Below are 19,838 nucleotides of genomic sequence, written 5' to 3' on the forward strand. Positions count from 1 at the left end.
CTGCAGTGTGACAAAATGGGAGTGAAATGGAACAGCAGATTTAAAAAAGAGAGAGGATTGGATTTCAGCGAAACACAGCCCTCTGGGTCAGAGTGTGAAAGAGAGACGGAGCGATGGAGGCAAAGAGAGACAGAGAGAGATGATGCGGGGAGTGAGGGAGCGAGAAAAAGGCTATAAAACCTCAATGAGAAAATTGTAGTGAATCAGGGATATGAGCACAGCACAGGTGACCAGAGTTGGGAGGAGAGCAGGGGTTAAAAGGAAAGAGTTGGATGGAGAGGGTTAGGACAAGTAGGGAGTGAGTTATGGGAAAATGAAGAGGAGGGCAGAGCGAGAAAGAGAGGAAGCACATAATATTCATTCAAGTGATTCTGCAGTGTTTATAGCTGCAACAGATCTGGGCTGATGGCTAACTTGTTCTTCACTTTTTCTACAATTTTAATGATCAGTTCATCTCAAAAATAAAAAATAGATAGTTTCCTCTTACTTGTAGTGCTATTTATCAATCTGGATTGTTGCGTTTTTGAGTCGCCAAGTGCTGCAGATATCGGCAGTAGAGATGTCTGCCTTCTCTCCAATATAATGGAATTGGATGGCACTCAGCTTGTGGTGCTCAAAAAGTGCCAAAAAAGACATTTATTTCATCATAGGTGCAACCCCATCACCTTTTGGGCGAAAACTGCTGTTTTGAAACAAAAAAGGTAATGTCTATGATTCATGTAAATCCGTTGAGTTTTTGAAGTGGAGGGTGGGAGGGTGGGGGGGTCTGCAAGGTTAAATTTCCAGGTGAATCAGGTTAATAGGTAGATTACTTCACTACAATCTCTCATTACTACAACGCAAACTCACTGACCATGTTTTGTTTTTCATCAACTCTGCATGTTGTGTGGCGGAAAGCATCGTATGAGAGTCATATGCAGTTACTGATTGACCCTCGCTGTCCACCGTCGCTATGGTTATGCTGTCTAACTAGCTCACTGCTCAGCTCAGGTATCATTGGCACTGGTTGAATACCACAGAGAAGAATATCCCACTTAATGAAAAGACTGTCTGTGCTCATGTTGTGAAACACCGCTGAAGTAGCTTAGGTCAGCGCCGTGGAAGTTTGGTTAAGAGCAAATTTATCTAGGAGCAGCACCTCTCAGATAAGGGATGAGGAGAGATTGACGGCAACGGCAGTACACTGAGCTGCAGCATTTGATGCAGGTACAAGGCAGTGGTGGAGGAGGTGTTTAGATCCTTTACAGCAGTAAAAGTACTAATAATACCAGACTAGATAAGAAAAACATGATTTTTTTTACTTTAGGGTGAACTGTCACTTAAAATGATATAAAAATAAAAACAGACCTTCATCTTTAATATACACGTTTGTAGGCATGCATATTTGGCATATGGGTTAAATTATGCTGCAATAAGTTCAAGTCAAAGAACTCTAAAGTGTAAAGCCTGATTATTTTTCCCTCAGTTGTTTAGCAATCTACTGAAAGCCTCTAAAAATTCGACATTCAAAGCAGCAAGTGTTGCACAACTCTTCCCGAAGTTTTGATTTGACTACTAATCCTGCAGGCAGAGCTGGAAAATTAACATCAGCATCACAGCAAACAGAAAATGCCTTGCCGAGGGCTTGTTTCCAAGGTAATGTGTTTACAGAGTTTGTCTTTATCACAAATTAGCATGCCAGGTTTGAGAAACTATTGTGATAAAATTCTGACTCTGATGGCGTTTAGGGACTGCGTCAGTGACATGTTTGTGCAGAATTTTCATCATAAACCCACGCAATATGAGTCAATTCAGAGCAACTACTTTAATGCAGCACACATCATAGAACCCACATACATATAGAGCTAAACATATAATAGTTGTTATAATTTACGTACCTAAAATTCACCACTCTAACATTAAGTGTTTTTCTTGTAAGTTCAAATGATTATCCTCTGTTCTCGTTCTTTCATGACCCTCCCTCAATTCTTCCACAACTTCCTCCTTTCATTCTCCTCTGACGTCCACCATTCGCAGTGTTTGGGGTTTTCCTATGTTGTTTAACTAACAATACAATACAATGCTTATGTAAAGCTTGCCTGTGTGAGACATAAACATTTCATTTTTGTCTGATAGTCTTTCTAACACACATATTTGTAAAGTGTAGTCTAAATAAATACTATGAAACACAAGGATATAAACAGAAAAGAACCAGACCTTTTCATTTGTTTTCCTATCCTGCAGATATGTAATCACTCCATCTCAGAGAGGAGTCAGATTTGCTCATTTTACAACATTTAGTCTGTCCTTACACAGCTTGTCTAATGCATCTGACCCTGGTATTTTAACTTTTGGCGCCCAGCACGCTTACTGGGCCAACATCTGGTGGGTCCCCGTTAAGCAAGAGTGGTAAAATGTTTTGGGTTCCTGTATGAGGCGAGATTTCTCATTTGGGTTTCTGGATTTAAAATGTTAATCACCGCTGCATCAGACTTTAGACATGTTTCAAAGAGAAAGCCACAGAAACCTCAGATGTGCCACAGCCAGCTTCTTATAACATCAGACAGACTGAGTGCAGAATTCACTGTGGGCAAACAGTGATATCATCACTGTTGGAATAAAATACTCAAATTTGGAGTGCATATTTTGCTTCTGTCTGACTAATGTGCTCCAGTATGCACAATGTTATGATGCTTTTTCCCAAAATACACCCTGTGTATTGTGTCAGGGTTTCGAGAAGGCTTTGCGGCTGGGAGCTGGTCTCTGGGGCAGCTGGTGATGACACCTCTGGTCTCTCCCACTGCTTCCATCAGCTACCCTGTGGACACACTGTGATTCCCCAAATTTCACTCTGCTGTTTTCCCAATAAACACCCTGGATGACAAAAGATGTCACAACATGTCCCACCTCAGCAGAGGGTTTTCAGGGGTGGGGAGTGAGAGGAAAAGCTAACACTGTCCACAGGATGCTCAGGAGGAGGAGGATGGAAGAGTGCATGAAAATACACTGCAAGGGAGCAGAGCGGAGGAGGTGTGGGGAGAGATGGGAAACATCACTGCCAGGAAGGCGAAAGAGGACAAATGGGATCAACCTGGTTTACAGCAGGTTTTATTGACATAGAGACCAGTACCTTTAACCTACTGAAAGCTGAGCAAATTGGCTTGATTTTTTCAAAATCATTAAAAGCATGCAGTGAGCTTTTTTTTTTTTTTTTTAAATTGACCCCAGAAATAGCAGGTAATTAATTTTAAAAAATTGCGCAGAAATTACCTAAAATCAGTCAAACAAATAGACTAACAAAAAAGGGGAAAAAAGGAAAATAACAAAAACAGGAAATTACCTAAAAAAAAGTGCTAAAATAAGATTAAAAAAGAATATACATAGATTTTTTTTTTAGCTATTTTTTTTGGGTCATTCTTGTCACCTTTTACTTCTTTTCTTTTTAAATTGGCAAGACATTTTGTGCCAAGTTGTTGATTTTTTTCATGTTTTTGAAAGATATAAAACCAATTTGCTCAACATTTCAAAGGGGTAAAATTCTTGTGAAAGGAATCTGAAAGCAGCACAGTAAAACTGATGGTGATCCAGGTTTGTAGGGGTCAACCCCCACTTGCTCAGTAAAACACTAGGATAGCTGTTTAACATGTGTATGTGTGTGTGTGTGTTTATATATATATATATATATATATATATATATATATATATATATATATATATATATATATATATATATATGTATATATATATATATATATATATATATGTATATATGTATATATATATGTACTGAAATAGTGCCCCTATATTTACAATGATTTTATCCTTGCTATTAACTGATGCAGTGATCATACGAGATTTATTTTATGTCGTCAAAGTGATGCAACATTTGTGTCCTTCCATCTTAGAGCTGACATATCGTAGCGCTGCCCAACATTACCTCCATGATATCTGTGACACCTTCATCCTGTAATGGACCTTTCCTCATGGCAGCCCTGTCATCCAGGATGAGAGTTTACATTTTAAAAGGCACTGTACAAGTGGTTAGCGGCTGCCTCAGCCAGCATGAAAATGTCTTGCGCCTGCTCATAACAATATATGACCCCCAATGACCATTAAAATAATTGCAGAGCGTTTTTACCCACATTGTAAAGATTGAAAGTCCAAATGATCCCACATAATTGTGAGTGTGAGAAGCACCGGCTTCATGCCCTGAGAATAAATACAGTGTAATCATGGTAGGAAAAAAAACCTTCCAGTATTGTAGCTGTCTCCTGTGATATCTAGTGCTGTTTGAAAGGCCGAGGTGGCTTCGGGAGCGATTTAAATGGAGAACATGTTGTCAGCCATTTTCAAAAGTACCTTTTCCTCATTTAAAGGTAGTTCCTATAAAAACTGTTCGCACTGTTTTTGACATGATATTCAAATGACAAATAAAGACAGATTTTATTATGTGTTTTATTATGTGTATGTATGTATGTATTAACTGTATCCGGTGATGAAAACCAGGCTGTGTTACTGAAAGCTTCAAACATTCCCAATTAGTGAACCTTGTGTGTATTATTTGCAGCTTTATTTTGTAATTTGGGTGAACCAGTCCGTCTGCACTGTGTGTGTCATACATGAAATACTGCAAGTGTGTAAAAAACAGGCAAGAGTCACAAAGTGAGAAGGTTGAAAATAGAAATGACAAACTGTGGGCCAATCAGTACAGTGTGTGATGTAATATGACACTTTTTTGTTACCCCCCTTCAGTCATGAAAACAGCTTTTGTGTTGTTATTTCATGCCTTTGCTTTGCTATGTGTGAGTGGGAATGTGGGAACACACATATGTTCTCCTCTGTAAATTGTACAATGGTGTGTTCATCTGTGTGTGTGTGTGTGTGTGTCTGTGTGTCTCTGTGTGTGTGTGTGTGTATTCTTTCCCCGGAGAGATTTCCTGCCTCCAGCAGAGTCAGAGGGGCTGACAGATGACCACAAGGTCGCTTGTCTCTCTGATCTTTGGTCCTCTCAGGAGACTCAAAGACACTCGAGGGGAATTTCCTGCTCTTTTTCTCTCGTTGCCTCCTCTTGCCTCTATTTTCTCCTGCTTTACTCTCCTCTGTTGTTTTCCTCTATTTGTCTTAAAGACCTCTTCCAGTGAAAATACAGTTTAAACCTTGTGACACGTCCATGTGGTGTTTTTGAATGTAATTCATCATGACGGAAATAAGCAGTCAGTGCTGACTGAGCATTTTTGCCTGCAGTGTACTATTGAAATTCTCAAAAAGACAGAATCTGACTTCCAGGGTTTGTTACATCACAAACCTCAGTAACCAATGCCATTTCGCAATGACAAAACAAGGAAGAGAAGCTGTATTTTGCAAGGAAAGTTTCACTTTAACTTCTCCTCAGAGCTGGCGATGGGGAACAAGGTTTATCTAACATCAGCATCACATTATTAGCTGTTATACGATAAGTAGTTTCGACCAGCAATGTGATTGGTCCACAAGACTTATAGAACGTGCTTAAAACTGCATTACAGCACATCTGTCTCAGCACTAAGAGGATTACTCCACTGTTTCTGAATAATAGCTCCAGGAGACATGAAATTATTACCACAGTGATACAAGTAGGGGACAGCAGCACAAATAATATCAGTGCCACTATACTGATAACGATAACAATGTACTTTAAATACAGCTGAACAAATGAAAAGTAACAGCCACCTCACTAATGGTGTAAACTACAACACAACGATAACACAAAAAACGACATTAATCAGCACAAACCACCATGTTCTGCACAGATATGTATAAACACTGACAAAAAAGTGTGTGTATGATCAGAAAACAGTAAACTAAAAACCACTTAGTTCTCTGACGTCCTCCATCAGCTGCACTGTGACACAGAGCTACTAGCTTAAAAATAAAGGTAAAGGTAAAGACTGAAGAGGGACTAGAAAATGTGTTGCTGGAGTAGTAAACCACGCTTCATTTCATATAGGATTCTACAGATGTGACTGATTGTATTCCAGGAATTAGTCAGACTCTATGTGTTTCCATGGAAACAGAGATACCAGTCACTAAAACCTTTTTATTTTGGTAGCTCATTGCCTCAAAACATGAATATATTTTGATTATACATTTTTATTTTTTTTTTGGTAATAGTTGTATAATTGCAATATTGATGCTTGAGGACATCACTGCCATTCTCAAATGACATCTGAGCACACCCTTTTGTGTAATATTGCATAATTTGATGACGTACTCAAGCCAAATCTCATGTTATTTATTACTGTTGACAAGCAGAGGTTTGTGTGTTCAGTGAACAGAGTCGAAGGTGAGCAGGTACACTGCAGCTAAAGACAAGTGTCTGAGGTGAGATTTATTTGCCTATTTATACATTCGTCTTTGCTAAATGAGGCAAAGGTGAAGACTTACATCTAAGCCATTTTAAGGCCTGACAGGATTTTTTTTCATGGAATAAAATTCTATATATGTGATTCTGATGAACAGTGATGCATTTTTAGGGATTTAATCAATGCCTGCAAAGGAACTTTAAGTCTTGTCTCACACATTTACACCTTTTTCCGTTACCTCCTTTTCTCACCCTTTCTCCTCTCCTCCCCTGGTGTCTTTACAACTTCTCACTTATTTCTCTCTCTTCTCTATCTTTGCTGCAAACTCTTTCTTGTTTCTTTCTCTTTCGCCCTCTCTCTCTTTCATGCTCTAATCCATGATCTCCCTGCAGACTAAGGGGATTATTGTATTATTGCTATGTTAGACAGAATTCCTTCAGGGCCTCTTCAGGACTTCTTGCCATCTTTATCACCATATTAGAACAAAAAGACAAAATGTTTATTATTACTTATAAGAAACTGTAACCTGTAACTGTCCAATAGAGGTTTGTTCTTATGAAATCCTGCACTGTATTGAGAAAAGTGTGGGTTAGTGTCATATTAAAATAAACATTATAGCATGCAATAACAAGCCCGAGGTTATGATTATCAAAGTAAACAGTAAATTATATCAAAAAAATCAATGGGCTTAAAGCAATATGTAATGTAATGTGTTGCCTAGGCCTACAGTATATGTGTGTCAACATGCGTTAAGCATGTCATTATAATATAATTCGCTCTCTGCTTACTTATCATGCTCTCCTCTCACAGACTTAAGGACGCATTGTATTAAAGCAGTCTGTACTTGAGATGTAGGTCTAAGTGTGTATACAGACTGTAGTGAGTAGTAAAGTCTGTCTGGTGTTTTTAATCTGTGCTGTGTTGCAAAAGTGGAGGTAAAAAATTAAATTAAATTCAACTACTATAACATTTTTTGTGTGCTTTTTTAGTAGTCTTTTTAACATAATGTAATTTTGTTTTTTAGGCCTAATTGTTATTATTATTATCATTATTATTTATTCATTTATTTTATATCCCCCGTTACCTATTGCAGGATACTTACATGTGCAGTATTGCACTTTGACATTGGTTAAAAACAAAATAAAAAACAAGTAAATGAAAGTTGCATCTATCGTTATGGTTTGCTGATTAGCACCACCCCGCCAGCACGCTGAGTGACACATATCAAACACACCCATGATGTCACGTGAACAGGTGCATGCCGGACAACACCGGATGTGGCTAACATCGTTAAATGCTAAAATAAAGAAGAAGAAGAAGGCGGCTGTCGCAAAGTTCAAATAATCTCCTTTCCTTAGGTAAAGGATGCTCGGGTGTATCCTATGCTAAAGGAGATTATAAAGGAAGCACTGACGCACCTTTCCTTAACATTAGGAGAATTCAAATCTTATCATGGCAGCCGCTCAGGTACTTCCGGTACCTTCCTAAACAAAAACAGGTAATGGAAGCCGAGGCCTCCAGCCTTCACCGCCGCTCTGTGAGGCCTTTTTGCTGCCTGTGACTGCAGAGCTTCATTCAGCTCAGAATATTTGGAAAGTTTGAGTTCAGTGGGACAAAGAGGACGAGTGGACTTGTTGTATTTGTGGATTTTGGATGAAGGAGCAGAAAAGTTGACCCTGCAGCAGATTGTTGAGGACCTCGCGGTGCCCGGGACTCAGACCGGTAAGTGCAACATAAACGTATTGAAAAGCAGCATGTATGGACTTTAATCGTACCGGATGCTGTGTTTGTGTCTGCGCTTTGTGGTGCTGCTTTTTGCTTGAGTTGGCTCTGTCTGTGCTGTCTGCCTTTGAGATGTGATGTTTTATTCTGCTGCTGGTTCCATAAGAAGCGTCAAAGGATTACATTTCTGTATCTTAATCATTCCTTTTGCACCCGCCGCGGTGTACGTGTTTTTTTTTTTTATTTATTTCTAGTTTTATTTATTGTCCCCTGCTTATCTATAATTGTCTGTCTGAGTTGTGTTTGGTAAATCATCAGTTGTGTGCGCTGATAGGCAAGAAATATATTTGTTTGGTGATAAGGGCTTTTTGGTGAGATGTGTTTAGTGCTGGGCAATATGGAGAAAATCAAATATCACAGTGTTTTTGACTAATCAATATCAATATTGCAATAATATTGTAGTGTTTACTACTGGTGCTATCACAAAATACTCTACCAATATATCTGTATATATTTAAGAAATAGTCATCAGTAATGTGCATATAATGACTAAGTGGGGAATGACAAATAATACCACAGATAGAACAGTTTGGTAAGTTCAGAAAATTATTCTTTTACTGTAATGCAGAATTTAAGACCAGGAAAAGGCAACACTTACAATATTTCAATATGCAAAATCTAAAACCATATCTCGTTACATAGTATGATATTTAAATAATGATGTATTGCATCGCCCCAGATGTATATACTCTAACGCAAATGCACTATTTTGTGGCCTACACATGTTCTTAATTTAATAATTCTCATCATCATCTCCATATAGATCCACCCTCAGTGGTGTAGTGATGGTAGATGAGATTCCAGTGGATTTTTGGATGAGCTAGGTATACTAAAAATGGCCAAAAAAGAGGTGCGTGTACCTCCCCAAAACTCCTACCTGTCTCTTTTAAAAATGAAACAATAATGTCACAATATTTACTCTGAGGCCGTTTTAACTGACCTACCATTTACTTTTGTAAGTACATTTTTTTCATCAATCAATTTCACTTAAAGCACTTTTAATTGAGTCCAGAATTATCTGTCCTTCCCCCGTTGTGTCACACAGGCTAAAAGCATGAAAAGAAGAAAATCCGCCCTTTTTAAAGTGACATACTGTATAGCTTGTTGATGTATTTCAGTATATAAATAAAGTGGACAGTATGAAGCATCCAGTGAATATAGGACACAGGTTCATCAAGCCTGTAATATTTCAAGGCAAGGGCATGCTGCACTTGCACTCTGAATGATGTCATTGCTATAACTGATTTTTTTATTTTGTGTGCAAATCAGATGCAAACACTTTTGTAAGCTTTTCTTTACAAACAATAATACAGCTTACGACGACTCAGCCTGGCTGTGATGTGGGACTGTTTAGTGCATTGAGAGAGTTGTGCCTGTTAAGGTGAAGAGGTCTCCTCAGTGAAACAGGAAGAGCAGAAACAGATTTTTATGTTAGATCTTTCATTGGCAGCGACAGAGGACTTTGACTAGTTTGACTTTCACTTCAGGGGCTCAGGTTTGAGTTTGAGCTTAACACTAAGTTTGGAAAGCATCCATGATCCCTGTTCAAAATCTTTAAAACGATCTGTCTTGATTTACCTCGATCACAGAGTTTTATGAAGGATATTAGCAAGCTTCTGCTCTGAAAAGAAAAAAAAACCCTCCCGAATTCAGTTTAACATCCACAATGACAGAGACTAAAACCTTGGCTGTATTAGTGCCTTGCACAGCAGCTTAAAAACATTCAGTTCGAGGTTCCTGCTCTTTGCCCAGCATCCTTTTTAAAGTCAGCTTCAGCAGTTTTTGTAGTTGTCAGTACCTCCAAAATTGCTGTCTGTGCAAAACCATTTTCATTCAGTACAGATGCTCAACAGATGGCTCGGGCTGTTGCAAAAATCACTTAGCACCAGGGTACCATTTTGTACCCACTCGTTTCAATAGAACAAATGCAGGAGGATGTCAGAATCGCAGTGAAAGGGTGATAAAACAGCCACTTGTACCTGTATCAATGTGCGTCTCATATGTTCTACAAGAAAAACACATAGTTTCACTCCGTCACAGTAGTTATCAGTCTCACTGAGGAGTTTTCGAAGCACATCATGTGAATGAGTTTTGAGAGGAACTGTTTCTCTGTACACAGCTGCTCTTTCATCCCTCTAATCTTGTGCTGTTTATAAATCCACTCGAAAGCGACAGAGACTTTTATCCCAGATATTGAAGCTTCGGCGAGCTATTTGCAGTGTTTTTCCCAGTGCTGGATCGATGTCACCATCACTGGCCACACACACCCTCCAAAAGCAGTTTTCTGGATTGATTTTACATGAGGCCTTCAGTCTGAATCAATCAGATTCCAGCTTGTGGCTGCGAATGGTTTTGTCCACTGATACAGTATGTGTTACAGTGGGAAGATTCGGAGCAATTTTAGGGTCCAGCCTTACAAGAAACTTGTGCCTTCTCTTTTCTCTAACATGCTTTCTTATTGACTTAGTGCTAAATTCTCTGTAGCTCAGTGTCCTGTTGGCTGTAATACAAGATGAATTATATTCTTTCATTTCAACAGTGTACTGTACAGTCGCTACTGTAGGATCACTGGAACAGAAAAACAATCTAGCAGGAGATTGGACTGTCCATCCTTCCTCCGATAAAAGAGGAAGAGGTTGGGTGGGAAAATGGAAGAGGGGCGAAAATAAAAATGATTAAGAGAAGGAGATGAGAAGAGGGAGAAGGAAGATAAAAATATAATTAAAGGGGAGAAAATACCAACCACCCCGAACAGCCCGTCTCTCTTCCTTTTGCTCGTGCACTCACCCTCTTTCCTCTGCTGCCTACTCTACTTACAAATTTTATATTTTGCACAAATAGAATAAAAACAGTATGCACACAAACAGCAAACAGCTCATGCAACATTTCTATTATGTAGTTTTACTACTTTTTCTGACACCCCCTTTATTTTTTGTTTTGTTCCCTTTTCCTAGTTTTGTAAATTTTTTTGTGCACTAGGCGTAAACTTGGAGAGGATCATGTGTCTGGTTGTGTAAGTGTGTGAGAGTGTGTATGTATCTGTCAGCTGCTTATATCACAAACTACTGGACCGACCAGTGCAATATTAAGTGCGCTTTTTTTACGATTGTATGCACAAGGAGTTCTTGTGGTTGAGGTGATTTACAATTAATTGTTGAAAAAGCTGTTTTATTCACTGTTTTATACTGTTGTTCCCTGCTGACCCCTTACTTCTCTTTATCGGCTGGTAGGGGGCGCAAGTTTTCTTAAACGGCTTGGTTAAAACAAGCCTTACTGTCTATTGCAGGCCACATTTTGGCCTTTGTTGTGGCTAAAAAAAAACTGGCATCCACAGAGAAATTCTGTCTCATTTTTAACTGGAACATCTGTAGATAAATTTCATACCCGATATCTTATGATCCACGAAAGTTAGGCACGATATGAGTTAATTAGTCCCTGTTTTCTTGATATTTTTGCTGCTATTTTGTCTCTAATGGAACTGGGAAGGACAATTCTTTGGTTTTGTTCCGTCTGCCGCACTTTGTTATACCACAGTGGGACAGTTTCTCAAGCACTGGTTGTACCTGCCTGATATTGTAGACTTGCAGGTTTTGTTGATTCAATCATTTTTCTTGATTTTTTTTTGGTGCTTCTACCCAAAGTAAGCAAGTACGCAGTTAATTGTTTTTTTTTCTTTGCCTGTATTTGGCATGGCTATTGTTGTTATTTCCTACTTTGTTGTGTTGGAGCCTTTGGACAAATTTAAAACTGTTAAAAGTCCAGTTATGAATGACATGGATCAAAGATTTGTGGCTTGTTTCAGTCACTTAATAACTCATTCTCATAATTGCAATGTGTCTATACTTCCTGTTTGCAGGAAAACCTGATCCTGCTCTGATAAATGTGCTGTGACTCCATCAAAAATAGAAGATAACTGAATAACTGCTTTTAATGTGTAAATAATGCTGGGTGTATTTTAATATTTTGTGTATCTTAGTGTGTAATTTAGTGTATGGTATTTTATGATGTCCTGTAACTTATGTGAAGTGTCGTAAAGTGCCTCGAAAAGCACTCTATAAATTCAATTTTTTATTATTATTATTACGTGCATAAGATGACTGTGCCTCGTCCCCTAGTTGTAAGATTGTTGGTTCGTATCTTAAATACTGGAACCTAAATTGCTCCTGGTGGCTCTGGCGTCAGTTTGTGGGTGTGAGAATGGTTACCGAGTAGTGGTGGAGTGGTCAGAGTGGTCAGAGTGGTCAGAGTGGTCAGAAGAATAGAGACTAGCTGTCTGTACAATGCTTTTGTGCTGTGCCGTGTCTGCTGCTGGGCGGCCGCTTGGTTGCCTGGTGGAGATCTGCACTCTACTATTTTACATCTTTCAATAAAGGCAAGCAGAACTGCCCCATCAACACAAAAGGCCATGCAATTCATGCTACATACGATCATTTCAAATGCCTATGAGCCCAATAAGGTGCCTCGCTGTTTCCTGCTGATTCATACTAGCTTATTGTTGCTGCTCTCCTGATGGGGAGGGCAGGTGGCACCACGATTATTTAAAGAGACCAAAAAAACCCCAAAACATTAAAGGCATTTTCAGCTTAAAATAATAATAATAAAATATAAAAAAATAACTCTAAAATAAACCAGAATAAATAAAAAAAAATAGCTAAATAAATAAATAATCAGGAGCCTAATGACAAACAGTGAGAAACTGAAAGGGACGGGACAGAGAAATCTAGTGTTTCAGTGAATCCAGTTTGGCCCCTGAGATTCTGCGCACTCCATCTAATATTGAAGAATGTTCCAGATTAGAAAGCTGACAGCAGCTAACTGACCAGCTGTACTAACCCCTCCCCTCTGCCATCACAGCCAATGGAGCAGCGGAGATTAATGACCCCTCAGACCCCCGGCCAATCACTGGACTCGGCTCTGATTTCCAGCAAAGGGATGCCCTTGAGCAAACTCATACACACACTCATTCAAGCCAGGGACGCACACACACTTGGCACTCACAAACACACTCGGCTACACACTCACCACTTAATTCAGCCTCCTCGGAGGGCAGCGGGCCGCTCACTGCTGATGTTTATGGTTTCTCTGAACCTGCAAATCACCGTGGTTATGGCTGGGCGGATTTATGACCGCGGCCCTGTCTACCAGCCCTTAGACAAACCATGGATCACCCACACACACTCGCACAGTCACACACATAAGGATGATACACACAAAAAGGCTCTTTGTTGTGTTTTGTGGCTCACTGTCGCATGTAAAGCGACCCAATCTGTGAGTGTGTCACAGCAGATGTGTCACCTTGCTATTACAGTTTAGCATCCCATCTAACCTCAGCTCGCCAAAGCCCGTGAAGATAAATAGTCAATCATCCACACTGTCAGATTTAAAGCTGATAAATCTGCAGCTTTTTTAGGCAGAAGAATCTCTGCGGAATTGCCTTTTACAAGGAATGGGGACTGTGGGATGACACGGTGTAGTCCTGACTGACAGCAGGATGCCTCATCGCTCGGCTTTTCTTGTAACTGGGCTGCGAAGCACCAGAGGCTTTAAGGTGTAAAATACAGAGATGAAGCTGAAGATTCTTCCAGGATTTTAATGCTTATTTTGTCCGACTTACGGCCAGAAAGGGTCAGTTTTTAGTGGGTTTTGGGCAACTCAATCATTTTGTTGATTCGTGATAACAGTGTGCGGCTTTGTAAGAAATTGGGAGTTTAAAGGGGATCTGTATTTGTGACGGTGCGTCCAGCAAGGTGGGGAGTTTGTACCAGGAGAAAAAAAAGCATTTTCATCAGTTTTTTTTTTCACCTGTATCCATTTTGTTTTATGATGACTCATCACGACCTTGGCTGGACTTATGTGGGAGGAGAGGCACAGTCGGGGAAGTGTCAGTAACAATCACGCAGTGAATGCCTGCCGGTTCAGACCGTGTGTGGGCTGACACTGGCCGGTTTGACTCACATTGATTCATAAGAAGAAAATCTACCTTTTTACTCCCAATAATTATAATGATAATAATAATATTTTTTATTTATATAGCATCTTTAAAAACAGTTGTGCTTTGACAGGCAAAGCAAAGGCAGGAGCTCAGGAAGTAATGAGATTTACTGTTATCCCACATAGGAGCATCAGTGTGCAGCTTGAGGTATTGAAGCTGTTTTCTCGGTAAAACTCAGGCAGTGGATGGTTGATACACCCTCTCCTGTGGCTGAAATGTATCTTTACGAGCTGCAGCTGGTTTCTAATATTGTTGAAATGTTTCTTACATCTCCGAGGACCATAGAGGCACCAAATGTGCTTTTTCCTCAAACTATTTCAACATAAGCTGCTTTCAGAAGTTTATTTACTGTGAGATGTGATAATTCTGCACCTCCCACACTACAATCAGGGTTCCCTCACATTTCCAGATCTCCTCCATGACTTTTCAAGGACCCGTAATGATATCAATCATTATGTCTTCCCCCACTTGCCCTGCATGTTTCAAACACATCAGATTCCGACTCTGTTCAAACGTAATTTCAGCTAGCTGGCATACATTGAGGGAGAGACAGAATGAAAGGAGAATGAAAAAACACACGTGCAGTCAACATTAGGCTGTCGCACTTTGACATATTAGGGCTATGTTATGTTGACAGCTTCAGAAAATAAGTTTGCTGTTATGTTACAGGTAGTAGAAGATTTCATACTTTAATGTCTTTATTTGTAAATCCATGCAGGACTGTTGGTTGAAATTTGACTTTCACATATCTCTTATTACACACACAACACACATATGCAATTATGGCAGAGGGATAACACAGTGTGATCTCCCTGGAGCGGTAGGCGGGGTGGTGGGTGCATTGCTCAAGGGCACCTTGGCAGTGCCCAGGTGGTGAGCTGGCACCTGTCCAGCTGCCAGCTCACACTCCATACTTGGTCTTCGGGGGATTTGCACTGGCGGCCGTGTCGCCACAGATTGAACTACTGCTGCTGACCCGACTGTACTGTATTATTGATTATTGTAACAATTTCCTCACACAACAAAATTCCCCGACTTATTAAAATATTTTAATAATTTTTACTACTAAAAAAATGTTCACTGATTTTTAACGGGGAGACCCGAGACACGTTCCCGTGTCTCACTCGCCCGCTGCTGATTAAAGTGACAGAAGTTAGCCCTAAAGTTAGCAAGTTAGCTTACCACTGGAAACTGGTCAGGCTCCCTTAAGGTGGACTATTAAGGTGGAACGGCTTTTCTCATTGTAGTGGCACTCCCAGCTGCTTCTAAACAGATAATGGAGAAATGTCAGTCTGCTGAGTCTGTCCTGAGTTAAACTATCATTGATCCTTACTCAAAATGTATTTTGTTGTTATTGATACAGTAACTCTTATGTATTGTTAAATTATGTGAGCTGGGTTAGGTTTTATTATTATGTGAATGTGAAACTACAGTGTGTTACCCAGTCAATCAAAATAATGATTATTATTTTTGCCATAATCATACAGCTCTATGTTTGGCGATGACTACAGACAACAATACCAACTTCTGACAGATTCACTCTTCTTAATCTCACAATGCTTCCACCTGCTCATACACTGCACTCACATCTAGATATATGAACAAGAAACTTGTCTTCATGAAAGTAGTCCCAGGAGTCTGTTAAAGACAGCGGCTTCTTTTAGATTTGAACAGCAGTGAAACTCTATTTGCTGTTTGTCTGTGGTGACAGTGTGTTTACTCAATATCACATATATTATTTTCTGAGTACAATTTGTGTCAAAAATGGAGAAGTGGCATGCTGCACAACAAAAAGCTCAATTATTTTCAGCAAACACCTTCTTCACTTTTGTTTCTTTTTGCATCTCCTTCGCTTGACCAGCTCCTGACTGAGTTGTATTGCTGTGCGGTCTATTTTCGACAAACCCACTTGTGTTCCTCTGCATGCAAGTATTAGTTTATATAGAAAGTTATTGTGCACACAATCATATTATGTGTATTGGTTTGTGAGCGCACTCATATCTGTGTGTATGCCCCAATGTGTTTGCGAATGAGAGACTGCTATCTTTGACTTTCGTCTATATCATCAGCATTGCATCAGCAGAGAAGTGGAGTGTTATTGAGACTCGTCTCAGAGTAACTCCTCTCAATCCCCTGTCTTGAGGAACACAAAACTGTTGCTATGGCCCCGGCGTGCCTCGAAAATTCTTTGAATTTTTTGTAAATACTTCATGACGAAAATGTGTTTAAGTCTTCAAACGTGTCTTGAAAAGATAGACAGCTGATGGAATGTGTTTTTGTTAACTTTGTTTTTCCTCTGAGGGGAGGAATAAAACATTAACCCCTAAATCTGCCAATTTTACACGCACACTTTCTCCAGGTGTCCATGCAACAGAGTGTCAACATTATATTTTTATGCTCATCAGCCTGTTGGATAGTCTGTGTGTTCATTTGCGTGTGTAATTTTGTTAAGCACTGTAGCCAGGGCAGGATTAGAACAGCGTTTCTGTCACTAACATGCTTCATTAGTAAATATGAAGTCAGCCAAGCAGTCAAACAGACACAGTCTGACAAAACAGCTGAACAAATGGGGAGTGTGTGGTGAGTGGAGACAGGTGGTGAATTTTGGGTCGGATAAGGTCATGGCATCAGCAATACCAGGGGTCATTTTTTATTTTATTTTATTTGTTTAACCATTTTTATTGAGCATTTTGATATTCTACTAATTTCTGTATTTTTTCAGTCCCTGTATGATAACCTTATTGTATTTATCCACAGCATTTTGATAAATCATCATCAGTAATATGAATATAATGTCTAAGTGTGTAAAGGGAAATATTAGAAAAGCTAAAAGAGTCTGATAAGTTCAGAAAATTACTTTACTGTAATGCAGCCTTTAAAACCAAGAAAAGACAACATTTACAATACTACAATATCCACAATATAAGACAATATCTAGTCCTATATCCTGATATCCTTATACAGATTTATAGCCCATCCCTAGAGTAAATTCAGAAGCAAAGCCAACAGAAGTGCAGCAGGGTTTTGGGCTTCAAAACAGGACACAGGAAGGGAAATGCGGGGAAGTAAAATTAGAAAAGGCAAAGAAAGAGGCTTAGGTAGAGATGGAGAAAGGGAAAGAGGAAAATATGGGACACGAAAAGTATGTAAAAAGAGAGAAAGATAAGAAGCAGGGGGTTTCTTTTGATACAATTTAACAAAACAGCACCTACTGGAAAGTAAAGGAAAGAGAGGGGAAAGAGTTTGCAGTATCAACCGTATAAAAAAAAAAGCATCAGGATACATACCGATGCAGATGGGAAAAGAGGCTAGAGTAATACAGAAAGATGAAAAGAAAAATAAAATAATGGCAGTGTGATAGAGTAAAAGGGTAAAGACATATGGAGGGGAAGGAAGGAATCAAATGGAAAGTGAAAGCGTTTTAAAGAGGAGAGGGAGCTTGATGGGAAGTTCTGACAATAATAGAGACAATAAATAAATGTGAGTGAAAGAAAAAATTGTGAGTGCTTTTCTAATGGATCGAAAAAAAGGGGAAAAATGTTCACACCTGATTTAGAAAGAGAGAAAGATAAAGAGGAGGAGACGGAGCTGAGTCTTTTCCTCCATCTTAGAAATACACCTCGAGAGGCAAATGATGCCTTCTTCAAGGGAGGAGTGCGACGTTGACTCATCTTCAGCCAACATGATTTCACTCTTTCTGTTAGGGACAGATGCACAGAGGAAGCACACAGCTCTGAAACAGACACAGTGTCAGACTGCATTGCTTTTAAAAGGCTGTGAAGGGAGAGAAAATGGTGTTAATGGCTCCAAAATGCTTTTAACACTCCTACCCACACAAGTCAGTCTCCTGCCTTTCCATCTTGCTTTCACATGTCCAATTACAGCATGAGGCCCATGTTTGAAATTTAAGATGACGCAAAATGGGCACTGCAAAATGGAGCTGTGCCATCAAACGGAGGAAAAATGAGGAGAGAACACAGTGTGACAGATACATTAATCAGAGTTTACTAAAGATTTTTTTTTTCTTGGGTATGTATTTATTGTTTTCATTTGTCAAGCAGGATATTTGCAGTTTGAATTCAGCACTCTGTAAAAGTATTTCAAGCCACGGCTCTAATTTCCATTTGAATGCAGAAAATATGGTGGCCCTCACAAGATGTATGAACGTCAAGTAGATTGTGTAACCCATAAAATGCATTATAACTCATTGACATTACGTTGGCCCTCCTTAACGTGTATGCATCAAAGACTGTGCTCCAACTGGGAGCAATACAGGGCTTTTTTTCACAGCACATGCACCTTTTTTTTAATACCTGCGCCTATTTTACTGCACCATTTGGTGTATGTTCCTTCTTTATCTGGACCTCTGCCAAGGCCACATTTTTTATATGTATTTTAAAATTTTCTTGGCAAACCTAGTATGGAAACTCTCCTGTAATGATGTCTATTGTGACTTTTTTTCTGCTTTTTGATATTAATATTTATTCAGAAATATCCATATCAAATAGAAGAAGCACTAAAATACCTTATGAAGAGGTCCGTCTTGTTTATCATGTCATACATTTTTACATTAAATTTCAGTTACTTGGTCACATTATATGGAAGGTAATGAAAACCAAATCATGAATTTTCCTTTAAAAAATAATAATGTAAGATAGGAGAAACACTAAAATCTCACATGATCACATGTCCTGTGTGTCAAGCGTAATTATATTTTAGTATTAAATTTTCGCATGGATGTTATTTAAAAAAATAAAAAACTATCATTATTTTCTATTAAAATATTTATGTAAAATAAATCAACTATACATTAATAATAAAAATGTATGTGCTACATGAGACCAATGTACTAGAATTTTTTGATCATAGTTTTCACTTATATTGGCAAGTCAGCATGATGGTACTTAAAAAGCATTGGTTTTACATTATTTAAACAGTAGTACACCCGGACACAAGCAACGTCTTTTATCATCGGAAAAAACTCGAGCTGCATCAGTCAGGCATGATGCTCCTGCTTAACCACAGTGATCGGTGCTGCTGTCGCGCTGTGCTGCTCTGTCTTGTCTGTCGTGCGCTGCCAGTGTCCTCTTTACGTGATGCAATATTATCAGTTATACATTTGTTTTTCATGAGATGAAAGTCTAAAAAAAATGGACGTGTGGCGTGAGAGTGTGTGAAAAGTGCCATTTGTAAGAGTCCTATAGTCACTGCATGAGTTGGCAGCTGTAACATGTTATTGTTACGGCTTGTATGAACTGAGAATTATGTTCACAGCTCAGATTTTCCTTGCACTACCACACATACGCATGGGCAATTTTTTCAAGCCAAAAATTTGTGTTACTTTGTTCAACAGACCAGACAGGGTGATCTGATGACAGTTATGACATTACAGTCCAAATTCACTATCATACTGTAGTATATGCGTTTACCTTTCCTGCTTCAGCTTCCAGACCATGGTCGGACAGCACAGGGGAGACTTTGTTGTGCCTCGAGGGCCCAAGTTGAAGGTCGCTTTGTGGCTAACCCACTTCACTTTACCCAGCAGTTGGGAAGCAAGAAACTGGAACTTTTCATGAGTCTTAAGAGGCCGAAGTTTTCATTCATGGACAAACTGAAACTTACACTGTACATTTAATACAAACTGACAACATAACTGCAAATTTCATCATCAGTCATTTTCTGACTGTATCAGTACCCTACAAGTATAGAATAGAAAAAAAAACTTTTAAACACATATATAGGAAAAT

The sequence above is a fragment of the Plectropomus leopardus genome, chromosome 6, assembly GCF_026936395.1.
Source record: "Plectropomus leopardus strain MGB_pleo_1.0 chromosome 6, ASM2693639v1, whole genome shotgun sequence".
In the NCBI taxonomy this organism is placed as follows: Eukaryota; Metazoa; Chordata; class Actinopteri; order Perciformes; family Serranidae; genus Plectropomus; species Plectropomus leopardus.